Source organism: Drosophila miranda (assembly GCF_003369915.1).
Source record: "Drosophila miranda strain MSH22 chromosome Y unlocalized genomic scaffold, D.miranda_PacBio2.1 Contig_Y3_pilon, whole genome shotgun sequence".
NCBI lineage: Eukaryota > Metazoa > Arthropoda > Insecta > Diptera > Drosophilidae > Drosophila > Drosophila miranda.
The window spans coordinates 2,714,751-2,729,548 of NW_022881625.1; the positions used below are offsets into that span (position 1 = coordinate 2,714,751).

Below are 14,798 nucleotides of genomic sequence, written 5' to 3' on the forward strand. Positions count from 1 at the left end.
ACATATAGTCATCCTCTACGATTCTGCGTTTTTTGGTTTTATCGTATCTTTAAAAATGTGGATGCCACAGATTTTCGTCTTTTGTGGGGGCGGAAGTGGGCGGGGCAAGGTTTTGAAATATTTTTGTAGCAGTGACATATCACAGATGTCTGGATCCAAAACATCGTTGCTCTAGCTCTTATAGTCTTTGAGCACTTGGCGCTGAAGGGGACGGACGGACGGACGGACAGACGGACAGACAGACAGGGCTCAATCGACTCGGCTATTGATGCTGATCAAGAATATATATACTTTATGGGGTCGGAAACGATTCCTTCTGGACGTTACACACATCCACTTTTACCACAAATCTAATATACCCCAATACTCATTTTGAGTATCGGGTATAACAAACACATTGACTTATGCCGAACCTTTAACCGGCATACAACAAAACAATGACCAGCAACAGCAAAAACAATTGACGACAGCAAAAGGTACCACCACTAGCAGGAGCAGAAAATGCTTGTTACCTACATTGACACAGGCGGACGCACACAATGTAAAAGAATGGCTAAATAATGTGCCTCCGCTGTTGGATAATGAGCCGCCCCTGCCCCTGCCCCTTACCCCTATAGCAAAGGCCAACTTGACTACAAATTCGTTTCGCTCGCCGCTCAAACGAAGATGCGCGGCGATCGAAACGGATTCGGATGATGACGATATTGCCTGCCTGACATTAAATTCGCCTATGTTCAAGAGCCGATTTGCCAAAAGACTACATCAGGAGACCCGACAGATGGAGTCAGAGCAAGAGTCGCCGACGGTTGGTCAACAGTGTGAGGTCCAACAACATAGGGAGCCACAAATGACGGAGTCAGAAAGACAACAGATGGAGACGGAGGTTCATCAGCCGCAACAACAGCCAGCCATTAATATAAATTTAACGCCCGTTCAACCGCCAATACGTAGCACCAAGGTCCCTACACTCTTCCTGCCCCTGGTGCCTGCAATTGTACCCCTCATACCCCCCCGACCAAATCCATGGCCAACAGTGGACTCAGAGTCCAGTGTGACGACATGGCTACGTATAACGCCATCCAGAATGCCCTTGCCGAAGACGACACCCAACTCCATACACACCAGCCGCGCAGCGACAGGGGCTACCGTGTCATAGTCCGGCACTTACACCACACTACGCCAAGCAGCTGGATAACTGATGAGCTGGAACGGCTCGGATATACTGCCCGGTTTATCCGATGCCTAAAGCATAGATTCAATGGAAGGCCACTAAACATATTTGAGGTGGAAATACAGCCCAAGGCGGATGGCGGCCATGAGGCAATACTTGCCATAAAACAACTGGCCAACCAATGCGTTTCGTTCGAGAGACAAGCCAAGCCACGCGACCCAGCTCAGTGTCATCGGTGTCAGGAATTTGCCCATACAAAAAATTATTGTAGACGGCCATTTAAATGCATGAAATGCGCAGGAGATCACCCCTCAACAGCCTGCAGGAAACCCAGGCAGGAAGACCCTAAATGCGCCAATTGTAGCGGCAAGCATGTGAGTTGCTATAAAGGAGGTGCCGCCTTCAAAAAGGCTCGCAGTCTGCTAAGGGCAAACAGGCTCATCGCTGAGCAGCAGCGGCAGCAGTATCAACAGCAACGCCAGCAGCCCCAGCAGCCAACTGACCAACAACAACGTCCACAAACTCAGCAGCCGAGTCACCAGAGGCAATGGCAGGCCTTCCTACAGCAGGGTGTTGCGGTCTGGGAGTGCTGAGCAGCAGCAGCAGCCACGCGCGGCAGAACGGCAACAGCCGAAGAGCAGTCGTCGTCCTTCCCAGCAACAGCAGCCCCATATCCACGCCCCAAGCAGCAGCAGCCATCTCAAAAGAAGCGGCCACAACACCAACCCCAACAGCAACAGCAGCATTCAAGCGGCCGACAGGGGGCCAAACCAGCAGCACCAACACCAACACCAGCTGCAGCAGCAACGCCCAACACCCGCAGGCTCTTGTATAGCCGAGGTGCGCAAGCCAATCCGGCCGAAAACCATTTGGCCAAGATCCAGCAGAAGCTAAGGGATGAGCAGCAGCAGCAACAAAAACAGCAGCAGCGCGGACACAATTTGGGTCGGCAGCACCAGCAGCAGCACCAGCATCGCGGCCATCATTCCCAGCCACAGGCCAAGGGGCGCCAATGCCAGCGCGATCAACGGGTGCAGCCAACTCCAAAACGTTTCCAGACACCGAGAAATCCCCAGCATCAGCAGCAGCCAGCCGTCCAATGCGATGGCAAGTGTGTGGAAATGCTAAAAGAGTACGCCGTTAAAATTGAAAATTTAGAGAAAAGACTGCAAGAACTTACCACACTAATTACAAACCTGACTGAAGCAAAGGGCAGTGGCTCAGCTGTGGCCAATCCTCCAACACAGACACCAGCAGCAGCACCAACACCTCCAAGACCCGCCGCCAATACACAACCTGACGCCGCAGCCGTATCGGAGGACTCTGATATGGACTGCGAAGCACTCAGCGACGATGGCGACGACAAGTGGACGGACCACGATTCATTTGACGACGAGATAGCGGAGGAGATCATGGACGCCTACGGTATCTTCTACTCTGACGTCTTTTGATGAGCCCAAAAGTCGGTCCTGAGGCAGCCACTAAAAACAGATGGAAAACATTAACTCACATAACCACGAAAAATGACCAATACGTACTCACCTGACACGCCATCGACAGAGCTGCCCCACCAGCAGATGCCACGACAAATAGACCAAACTTTTGCTGCTAATTTGACGACATTCTTAGAATATATTCATTTGCGGCCATTTCCACTGGTCAACGCACCCTGATTGGCCGGACCAGTGCCACTCCCCAGGTCTCCAGGTAGAAGCAACGTGGGCGGCCGGACCAGAGTCACTCGCCAAACACCATCACCATCAACATTCACGCCAACTCCTGGATCCAGCCTCTGCCAATTCTGATGCCGCAGATGCGTGATCTGCTGCATCACACACACGTGCACATATAGCGCTGAGGCGGATGCGCCCTGTGCCATCCACACTGCTCCAGACGACGACGATGATCCTCCAGTACGTGAAATAGAAAATAAATAGAATTAAATTAGTCTATAAATGTCATTAATGTTGCAATTTGTCGAATACTCATCTCTTTGCGAATGTCAAAATAGGGCTGCCAGACTGATAGAATGTAAACATGTCTCTAGATGTTAATGTTAATGTCAATTGCCCGCAAAAATTCAAAAAACATTATTGTTGTAAGTTAAGCTTAAATGTAAATTGCCAATGTAACGGTAATAAGAAAAAGCTGAAATAAATTCCGCCAGTAGCAAATCTGGCAGGCGAGTGTGCGCAACTTGGTCGTGCACTCGCATTAAATTACATTAAAAAAAAAAAATTAATAATAGAATTTAAGTCCACTCATACCTCTTCTCCAGTTTATGGCTCCATCGGCGAAAGCGCTTTCCTCGATGAATACCTAAGGCTGCTGGGGCGGAAGAACACTTAAATGGGCACAAGGTTGGGGGAAATCATATTTGCAGATCGGCGAGAGTCACGAGAAGCCACTACCGGAATCAAATCTAACTCTCTCCTAATTAACTCCGCACAGAAATCATAATTAATTACACATTTACAAACACGAATACTATTACTCCGTCAATCCGTTGCTTCCTCTTTTTTTTCTATTCTCTTTCTCCCGACTGTTATCTATGTTTCCTTTCCACCTCCTGGGCGAAAGGGAACAGCACAAATTCTTTTCCCCTGCTTCTGCAGGTGAAAGGTACGCGAAAGCAAAGAAAAGGCCAAACGGCCAATCTCCGACGGTGCTAGATCGACACTTTCTCTCCGCCGATCTGCTCGCGACCAAGGGACGGGCCCTCCTTATCTGCCGCGTCGCGCTCGACTACTAAAGTGCCGACGCCAACGCCTCGGGAAGCTAGCCGCTTGGGGGACCGAGCGCTCCTCAAATGTCTTCTCCCTCTGCTTCCACGCTCGCTTCTCCGATGGCTGAGCGCTTTCCTGACAATCCCAAAGGTTTAAACGCCACTTTGTTAGGCTTGCGGCTGCTGTTGTTTGCTGGCTGGCTTCCTTGGACGATCGAATCCGCACTGCTTAACTCGATTTACTAAGCGCCAAGACTACAAATGGGACAACTCTTTATTCTCCTTTAGCCCTTCTCTTCTCTTCCCGCAGCACTTACCCCAACCGGACTCAGCGCTATACGGCTTCTGACGACTGAAAAGCCCACTCGCCTTCAACCAAGAATCTCGCAGTCGAATCTTGGATTTAGATATTTATATTCCCTAGAGTTTTTCTCTTCACTAAATTCTTGGTTTTTCCTTTTCGTCGGACCGATACGCAACCGACTCAATGGACTTTCACGAGGGAATAGCCGATAGGGACGCCAACGTTCTGGCGGCAAATCCTCTAACAGGTCCCTGGATGCATTTTCAACAGAGATAGCCTGACGTTTTGACCTGTTACCGACTTTTTGGTTTTCCCTTGACCTGTCATTCGCCTGCCACTCTGACCACTAGATGGCGCCACAAAAACTCAGCATTCCCTGCTACAAGCGCTACACCCCGTAGATGTTGTGCCGCTGCTGGCGAGGCTGTGCCGCAATCTGCTGCTGGCGGCGATTGCGTCCTCCACTGCTGCGGTGGCCAAACTCCCTATCATCGTAGCCGCCACCGACGCCCCGCCCATGATGCGCAGCTCCGGATCGGAATGGGCATGCCCCATGGAGGGACCGAACCCGGAGTCATTGCCCGATCGCTGTGTCATCTTCATGGATCGACGGAACGAGGGTGGCGGCTGGGAGCGGGCATACCGCTGTCCCTCACCGACCGCTGCCTGGAGCGGGCATTCCTCGGCCGCTTGGCCGTCCGCGTGCACACATAGCAGCAGATGCGCCAGTAGAGAAAACTATGAAAGAGAGAAGTGGTGTGGAGTGGAGTCATTAGCGGCAGAGTCACGCGGCTGTGGAGATGTCAGCGCGCAGAGGCTCACCGGAATGACGTGGCCATCACATCCCCAATGTTGGACAGGCAGATGAGCATCAGCGGGATGCCGACGATGGCATAGAAATCGTTGTCACCTTGCCCCAGTCGGATTTTAAGGTCTTTTATGGCTTTATTTAGCTGTCACAAAGTTGAAAAGAGTAAACGTGTACATTTCCAAGTGCTGGAAACAAAAGTTTCACACCATATTTTGGGTGGCAACATTTTTACGCGCTAAAAAGTGAATTTTGAGTTTTGTGCTGTAAAATGGACACATCGAACAACGTACGCCTGCAACTTCAGCAGCAGCAGGCACGCAAATCGAATCAAAACATTCAGGTCTATGTGCGCGTTAGGTGAGTGCCCCATCTACGGGTAGTAGATCGCCCAATAAGTACGATTTCCATCCCTGCAGGCCGATGAATGCACGCAAGCGATGCATACGCTCCGCAGAGGTTGTGGATGTGCTCAATCCACGCGAGATCCTCACACGCCACACCCTCGACTCGAAGTTGACGAAGAAGTTTACGTTTGATCGGAGCTTCGGCCCCGAGTCCAAGCAATGCGATGTCTATGCGGTGGTGGTGTCGCCCCTGATCGAAGAGGTGCTAAGCGGCTACAATTGCACGGTGTTCGCGTACGGACAGACGGGTACTGTCAAGACGCACACGATGGTGGGGAATGAGACCGCGGAGTTGAAGTCCTCTTGGGAAGATGTGAGTAGAGGGGAACCAGTTTTCTAATTCCTAGAATCGGACGAGGGAGGCGGCTCAAACGTTAATTGCTGCTCTACCTGCCTTTTGTCTTTGGCTTTTGGCCCTTTTGTAGGACTCTGATGTGGGCATCATACCGCGTGCCTTGAGTCACCTTTTCGACGAACTCCGCATGATGGAAGTTGAGTTTACGATGCGCATCTCCTACCTGGAGCTGTACAACGAGGAGCTGTGCGACCTCCTCTCCACCGATGACTCCACAAAGATACGCATCTTCGACGACAGCACAAAGAAGGGTTCGGTGATCATCAAGGGCCTCGAGGAGATCACTGTCCAGAGCAAGGACGATGTCTACAAGCTCCTGGAGAAGGGCAAGGAGCGACGCAAGACCGCGACCACCCTGATGAACGCGCAGTCCTCGCGCAGCCACACCGTCTTCTCCATAGTGGTGCACATTCGTGAGAACGGCATCGATGGCGAGGATATGCTGAAGATCGGAAAACTCAATCTGGTGGATCTGGCGGGCAGCGAGAACGTCTACAAGGCGGGCAACGAGAAGGGGATACGCGTGCGCGAGACGGTCAAAATCAACCAGAGCCTCCTGACGCTGGGCCGTGTGATTACCGCTCTGGTGGATCGGGCCCCCATGTCCCGTACCGCGAATCGAAGCTGACTCGCCTGCTGCAGGAGTCGCTGGGCGGCCGGACAAAGACCTCGATCATTGCCACCATCTCGCCAGGGCACAAGGACATTGACGATACACTCAGCACGCTGGAGTACGCGCATCGGGCGAAGAATATCCAGAATAAGCCAGAAGTCAATCAGAAGCTAACCAAGAAAACGGTCCTCAAGGAGTACAGCGGCAGCCTGAGTCTCTATTTGGAGCAGCAGGCGGCCTCCAAGCAGCATCTGAGCCAGGAATTGGGTGAGCCACGACCAAAAGCTCTCCCTGTGCCAGTTTTCACCTTATTTCTGTTCTATTCTGTTCAGTACCCGTCTGTCCGTACGCGAACACCGTGCAATTGTAGCCGCTTAGCACCTCTTCGATCAGGGGCGACACCACCACCGCATTGACATCGCATTGCTTGGACTCGGGGCCGAAGCTCCGATCAAACGTAAACTTCTTCGTCAATTTCGAGTCGAGGGTGTGGCGTGTGAGGATCTCGCGTGGATTGAGCACATCCACAACCTCTGCGGAGCGTATGCATCGCTCGCGTGCATTCAGCGGCCTGCAGGGATGGAAATCGTACTTATTGGGCGATCTACTACCCGTAGATGGGGCACTCACCTAACGCGCACATAGACCTGAATGTTTTGATTCGATTTGCGTGCCTGCTGCTGCTGAAAATTCACTTTTTAGCGCGTAAAAATGATGCCACCTAAAATATGGTGTGAAACTTTTGTTTCCAGCACTTGGAAATGTACACGATTACTCTTTTCAACTTTGTGACAGCTAAATAAAGCCTTAAAAGACCTTAAAATCCGACTGGGGCAAGGTGACAACGATTTCTATGCCATCGTCGGCATCCCGCTGCTGCTCATCTGCCTGTCCAACATTGGGGATGTGATTTTTTGATTTGTAAACTTGCTCAGGGCACTTAGTGTGACCCTGAAGCGTACTTTATTAATGTTCTTATTACTTTTTTTTTTTTTTTTTGGTTTTAAATCATCTCAAGGATGATCGGAATTTTGATCGTAGCACTGTAGCCACATTGATCAGATACTGGTGATGTAGTTTGGCGAGTTTGACAGGTCGGTATATAAAAAAAAGAGGAAAATTACTTAACTGTTTTACAAAATAAACTGAAATTACTTTATAACATGATGAAGAAAAAAGGGGTCAAAAGTTTAAGTCAGCAGTTTTGATGAAGATTGCCAGCTCTCTGAGATGTAGCGGCTCTTTTTATACCCGATACTCAAAATGAGTATTGGTGTATATTAGATTTGTGGTAAAAGTGGATGTGTGTAACGTCCAGAAGGAATCGTTTCCGACCCCATAAAGTATATATATTCTTGATCAGCATCAATAGCCGAGTCGATTGAGCCCTGTCTGTCTGTCCGTCTGTCCGTCCGTCCGTCCGTCCGTCCGTCGGTCCGTCTGTCCGTCCGTCCGTCCGTCCGTCCGTCCGTCCCCTTCAGCGCCTAGTGCTCAAAGACTATAAGAGCTAGAGCAACTATGTTTTGGATCCAGACATCTGTGATATGTCACTGCTACAAAAATATTTCAAAACTTTGCCCCGCCCACTTCCGCCCCCACAAAGGACGAAAATCTGTGGCATCCACATTTTTAAAGATACGATAAAACCAAAAACGCAGAATCGTAGAAGATGACTATATGTTCTAGAGTGTAAAATCTCAATCAGATCGTATAATTATTATAGCCAGAATCAAGAAAACAATTTCATTCTTTCTCGCTCTGTCTCTCTCTAACACACAGGTTTCATGGTCGGCTTTGCCAATTGCAAAATATGAGTTCAAGGATCTCAGAACCTATAAGAGCCAGAGCAACCAAATTTGGTATCCACACTCCTGTGATATCTGACCTTGACCGTTTCGTGTCCAAATTTCGCCACACCCCCTTCCGCCCCCGCAAAGGACGAAAATCTGGGGCATCCACAAATCTCAGAGACTATTAAGGCTAGAGTAACCAAATTTGGTATCCGCACTTCTGTTAGATCTCACTATAAAACGTATATCTCAGAATTTCGCCCCACCCCTTTCCGCTCCCACAAAGAACGAAAATCTGTTGCATCCACAATATTGCACATTCGAGAAACCTAAAAAGGCAGAATTATAGATAATGACTATATCTATCAGATTGCTGAATCTGGATCAGATCGGATCATTTTTGTAGCCAAAAGCAAGAAATCAATTTGCAGTGGCCACGCAGCGCCCGACGTCACGCTCAGACTGATTTTCTGTCTCTCTCGCACGCACTCTTTGTCGTGTGGTTCAATATTAGCGGCGTCTGCCGCAGGAGAGCCATACTGACTTAGTATCGGGTATAACTGTAGAGTTGCGGTGTACGCAGCAACTCACAACGTTCCCCCTCGTTTTTATTAATAATTGATGTAAATTGTTATAATATTTAAAGATTTTGAATTTCCTTCTGAGCCCGGCAAATCTTTGGCAATCGAAGATCAGGTGTTCGGCATATTCAGTTACATTGCACGTTTCGCAGATATTTGAGTCAATTGCTTTGATTCTGTGTAGGACGACTTTGTCGTATGTGTGTCCCGTCATAAGTCTGTTAATGGTATTGATGCTTTTAGCATTCCATTTAAGAGAAAAATGCCGGGGTTTACTGGGTATGTCTGGAAATATGTCTATGAGGCTGGATCCCTTCGTCCTACACTTCGTCCTGTAGTCCTCATTCCATTTGTATACTAAAAAGTTCCTAATTTCTCTTTGAGCCTCCTTGTAGCTGTATTTTATATTTATTGTAAACCCCTCACTTGTAGCAGCCTTTGCTGCTATGTCAGTCTTTTCGTTGATGGCCACACCCTTGTGACCAGGGACCCATAGAATGTCAAGTTTCTGAATGTCTGATTGGTTAATTATGTTGTGAATAGGTACACTAGGTTCACTAGGTACGAGTCTGTATTCTTATTTTTAATTAAATTAATAGCTTCTAATCCATCACTTAAAATCAAAGCCTTTTTGTAATTATATTTAAGACATAGTTCGCAGGCCTTTTTAAGGCCTCCGAGTTCGGCACCTACTGAGGATAATCTGTTTTCTATTTTGTACTTGTGGATATTTCCACTAGGCCATTCTACTATTCCTATGCCACATGTACTTTCTGTAACTGAGGCATCTGTTGATAGAATGTTCCAGTCGTCCTTTCTGTACTTGTTCAGAATCTCATAAAATATAGTTTTTATACCCGATACTCAAAATGAGTATTGGGGTATATTAGATTTGTGGTAAAAGTGGATGTGTGTAACGTCCAGAAGGAATCGTTTCCGACCCCATAAAGTATATATATTCTTGATCAGCATCAATAGCCGAGTCGATTGAGCCCTGTCTGTCTGTCCGTCTGTCCGTCCGTCCGTCCGTCCGTCCGTCCGTCCGTCCCTCCGCCCGTCCCCTTCAGCGCCTAGTGCTCAAAGACTATAAGAGCTAGAGCAACGATGTTTTGGATCCAGACTTCTGTGATATGTCACTGCTACAAAAATATTTCAAAACTTCGCCCGCCCACTTCCGCCTCCACAAAGGACGAAAATCTGTGGCATCCACATTTTTAAAGATACGATAAAACCAAAAACGCAGAATCGGCGAGGATGACCATATCTTCTACAGTGCAAAATCTGAACCAGATCGTATAATGATTATAGCCAGAATCAAGAAAACAATTTCATTCTTTCTCGCTCTGTCTCTCTCTAACACAAAGTTTTCATGGTCGGCCGAAAATCTGGGGCATCCACAAATCTCAGAGACTATAAAGGCTAGAGTAACCAAATTTGGTATCCGCACTTCTGTTAGATCTCACTATAAAACGTTTATCTTAGAATTTCGCCCCACCCCCTTCCGCCCCCACAAAAGACGAAAATCTGTTGCATCCACAAGATTGCACATTCGAGAAAACTAAAAACGCAGAATCATAGATAATGACCATATCTATCAGATTGCTGAATCTGGATCAGATGGGATCATTTTTGTAGCCAAAAGCAAGAAAGCAATTTTCAGTGGCTACGCAGCGCCCGACGTCACGCTCAGACTGATTTTCTGTCTCTCTCGCACGCACTCTTTGTCGTGTGGTTCAATATTAGCGGCGTCTGCCGGAGGAGAGCCATACTGACTTAGTATCGGGTATAACTGTAGAGTTGCGGTGTCCGCAGCAACTCACAACGTTCCCCCTCGATATTTCTTCATTCGAGTATTCTTCTTTACCCTTAGTTAAAAATTTATCTAATACATGGATTTTGTTACATGTGTTAACACTATCACTTTCTTGAGTGTTTACAAATATGGAATTAAATTCTCTTAAAGCAAATCCCATATCCCTCAAATTCAAAACCATCACCAACAATCAAACCAGCAACAACATCAGCGGACAATTACACAAAATGCCCCTGCCCCGCCCCTGCCCCTGCCCCTGCCACTGCCAATGCTCCACTAGCTCTACCTCACTCACCTGCAAATGCAACTAGTAGTTGCGGCACAGGAACCCACAGCAGCAGCGGCGGCGGCGTTGGGCTGCCCCACCTGCCCTCCCTGAGTATGCCCAATGCCAGACAAATTCGGATGCTGCAGCGACAGCACCAACCAACGACAATTATTCCCCCCCCCCCCCCCCCCCCCTAATCATTCTGCCAGCTGTCCCCGACATTATACCCATTCTGGACAAGCTGCAGAATGACCCGAGGGTGGGCAACAGTAGCTATCACACCAAGCTCATCAGCCGCAATGGTGTCCGTATCCAGGCCCGCGACATGGCTACGTCATCTACCAGGGATGCCATCATGGCAATCCTGGGCGATGGCGGCGGCAACGAGGCGATGACTGGCCACTACACACACAAGCACAAGAGTGACCGTGGGCTACGGATCGTCGTGCGAGATCTCCACCACTCCACAAGCACCCAACTAATAACAAATCAGATGGCCGAACTGGGCTATTCAGTTAAATTTATTAGAGCCATTAAAGCGAGATCCGATGGACAGCCACTCGACCAGTTCGAGTTGGAGATAGCCCCCACGCCGGATGAAAGCCAGCACGATGTCCTCCAATTAACCCAGCTGGACAACCAGTTGGTGATCGTTGAGAGGCAGGCCAAGCCGGTGGACCCAGCCCAGTGCCACAGATGTCAGGCTTTTGGGCACACCCGCACCTACTGCAGGCGTTCATTCGTCTGTATGAAGTGTGCGGGTGCCCACGCGTCCACGGCATGTGCCAAGCCAAGGGCAGACGCCCCTAAATGCGCCAATTGCCAGGGCGCCCACATCAGCGCCTACAAGGGATGTCCGGCATTCAAGGCAGCAAGGGGCCGCCTTCTGTCGCACCGAGTGGCCATGCAGGAGTTGCGTCGCAAGCGCAGCTCGCTTCTGCAGCCATTGCCAGAGCAGCAGCCACCAGCAAAAACAACACCAGCACATCCAGGGCGCCGACAGCAGCAGCACTCAACGACGCCACTCAATGTCTCCTCTCCTGGGCGACGAAGAGGACAACAACATCAGCAGAAACAGAAGCAGCAGCAGCCAATACAGACAAAAAAACAGACGCCTGCTGCCTCTGGCCCACGCACTGGGCGACTACGTCCAGAGCAGCCATTGAGCCGTTCCCAGGCACAACAGCAGCAGCTACAGCAGCTGCAACAGCAGCAGCAGCGCGAACAACAACAGCGACAGCAGCAGCAGCAGCTTGCCAACATCCGCTCCCGGCAGAAGATGCAGCCGAAACGCCAATCTTTCGAGGGATCCTGCAGCCAGGCACTGTTGGAGAATACGCAGAGGATGACGCGATTGGAAAAGAGTCTGGAAGTGATGATGTCACTATTACCTCGCTCATCCAATCCCAGGCAGTGACGGCAACTCCAGCAGTTCCAGAAACATCGGAAAATCCACCAACAATGGCAGCAGCAACAGTGGTTGCCCCAGCTCCAGCAGCCAGGCGGTCAAAGAAACCACCACGATCACAGCCACCACAAAAAAAGTTAGGGCCAACGCCAGCCGCCATTCCAGAGACGGATCCTGAAATGGATGAAGAAAATGATGACGATGAGATGTGGACAGATGACGACTCCATGGATGACATTAAGGCCTACGCCCGCAACATGAGGTACCATCTTGACAACCAGATATCCTGGAACGCTGTGTACTAATTGGACACATCTCTGCCACTGCATTGGATTAAATGACAAATGCATATCACTCGCATGCCACAACAAAAACGAACAACGGACGCTGCCGCCATCAAAGCCATTAAATAAAACATAAACGAATAAAAATGCTGCCATACACACTTGCAAAATCATACGGCCGGACAAATTCAAATCGAATGCAGTGCGTTGTGTGCGTTTTGCTAGAATAGCCAAAAACAGACACACACACACAAACACCCATTACACTTGGGCGGCCGGACCTGTGCCGTTCGAGTTATGTGTGTCGTGTCCGCCATCGTCCTTAGTTGGTGGCCGGATCCAGTGCCATGGCATTCAGAGTGCCCTATGGTCCTGGAAAAGGAAAAATCCATCAGCCACACATACGATTAAAAAGGGCTCTCAAAATACTTACCGCCAGCCATTCAGACACACACACACAAACATCCATTACACTTGGGCGGCCGGACCTGTGCCGTTTGAGTAGGTGTGTCATGTCCGCCATCGTCCTTAGTTGGTGGCCGGATCCAGTGCCATGGCATACAGAGTGCCCTATGGTCCTGGAAAAGGAAAAATCCATCAGCCACACATATGATTAAAAATGGCTCTCAAAATACTTACCGCCAGCCATTCAGACACACACACACAAACATCCATTACACTTGGGCGGCCGGACCTGTGCCGTTCGAGTTATGTGTGTCGTGTCCGCCATCGTCCTTAGTTGGTGGCCGGATCCAGTGCCATGGCATTCAGAGTGCCCTATGGTCCTGGAAAAGGAAAAATCCATCAGCCACACATACGATTAAAAAGGGCTCTCAAAATACTTACCGCCAGCCATTCAGACCCACACACACAAACATCCATTACACTTGGGCGGCCGGACCTGTGCCGTTCGAGTAGGTGTGTCGTGTCCCGCATCGTCCTTAGTTGGTGGCCGGGTCCAGTGCCATGGCATTCAGAGTGCCCTATGGTCCTGGAAAAGGAAAAATCCATCAGCCACACATACGATTAAAAAGGGCTCTCAAAATACTTACCGCCAGCCATTCAGACACACACACACAAACATCCATTACACTTGGGCGGCCGGACCTGTGCCGTTCGAGTAGGTGTGTCGTTGTCCGCTATTGCCCACAGCTGGTGGCCGGACCAGTGCCACTCGCTCTACACTAGGGCCACAATTGCCGACGCACACACACACTCACATCCATTTCACTTTGGCGGCCGGACCCGTGTCGCCACAGTAATATGTGTGCCGTCTACTCCTGGCTCCCAGCTGGTGGCCGGACCAGTGCCACTGGTTCTCCAAGAGGGCAGCCACAGCCACAACGACGACGAGGTGCTAATTGCACCTACTTCTGACGACTTCGGATGACGCCAATTTCGATGACCAGGGGGGACGACGGGGTCGGCCGATATGCAACGCAATGTCTTTACAAGCATTGTGTTTTGCTATGCCGGCCGATGCTCCGCTGTTTCTTGTCTTCCCTGTAATTATAAGAAAGATATAGACATTGTTTTAAATTGTTATGTTTATTGTAATATTGTAAACGTAAATCAATTGTACCTGTTTTGTCTAGTCTTTGTTCCAGTGTAGTATCTCTTTTATTACCTGTTTTTCCGTCGTCTTCACTCCAGTCTACTACTTATCTGTATTGTTATTTCTGCAAGTGCTTGTCTCTTTTTTATTTAGTGTATTTCCTCTTATTTTCCACGCAAAGCACCTGCATTGTTTACCTTTTTCTCTTTATCTATTCCTCAATTGACTACGTGTTGCAACACTGCACTTTCTGAATTTTCGATCTCATTTCTTTAACCCCTTTCCCCCCCCCACCCCCCCCCCCCCCCCCATTGTTATTTTCGTAATTAGTGCGGTTCTCCGACACCCCACTACAAAATTATTACAATCTGTGATAAATCTTCGGCGGCAACGGTGCTGACAATTGATTATCGGTTTCAAATCGACTTTCAAATCAGCACCAGTTGCCGCCACACCACCACTACGGCCTAAATTGAGCCAAAAATGCTAGTCTTCGCATAAAACAATTACGCCCCCTATAAACTGCCCGCCCACATGTACATGCTACATTCCTAGTCGTCTGCCCTCAGCAGGCGGCAAGGGTAGTAGAGGGGACTGAAGACCACATACGCATTATAGCCAACAAAACATCAAGTTGACGAACTCACAGGGGATTGCAAATCAAATTTTAAGTTAGGGAGAATTACAAAGAAGAGACAGCATACTTTTGAGCGTGG

The 14,798-nt window shown here is 49.2% G+C and overlaps 1 pseudogene; it reads left to right on the forward strand.

Moving 5' to 3' along the window:
- The first annotated feature begins 5,431 nt into the window (after nucleotides 1-5,431).
- LOC117194723 lies at nucleotides 5,432-6,791 on the forward strand (annotated as a pseudogene).
- Nucleotides 6,792-14,798: the final 8,007 nt, after the last annotated feature.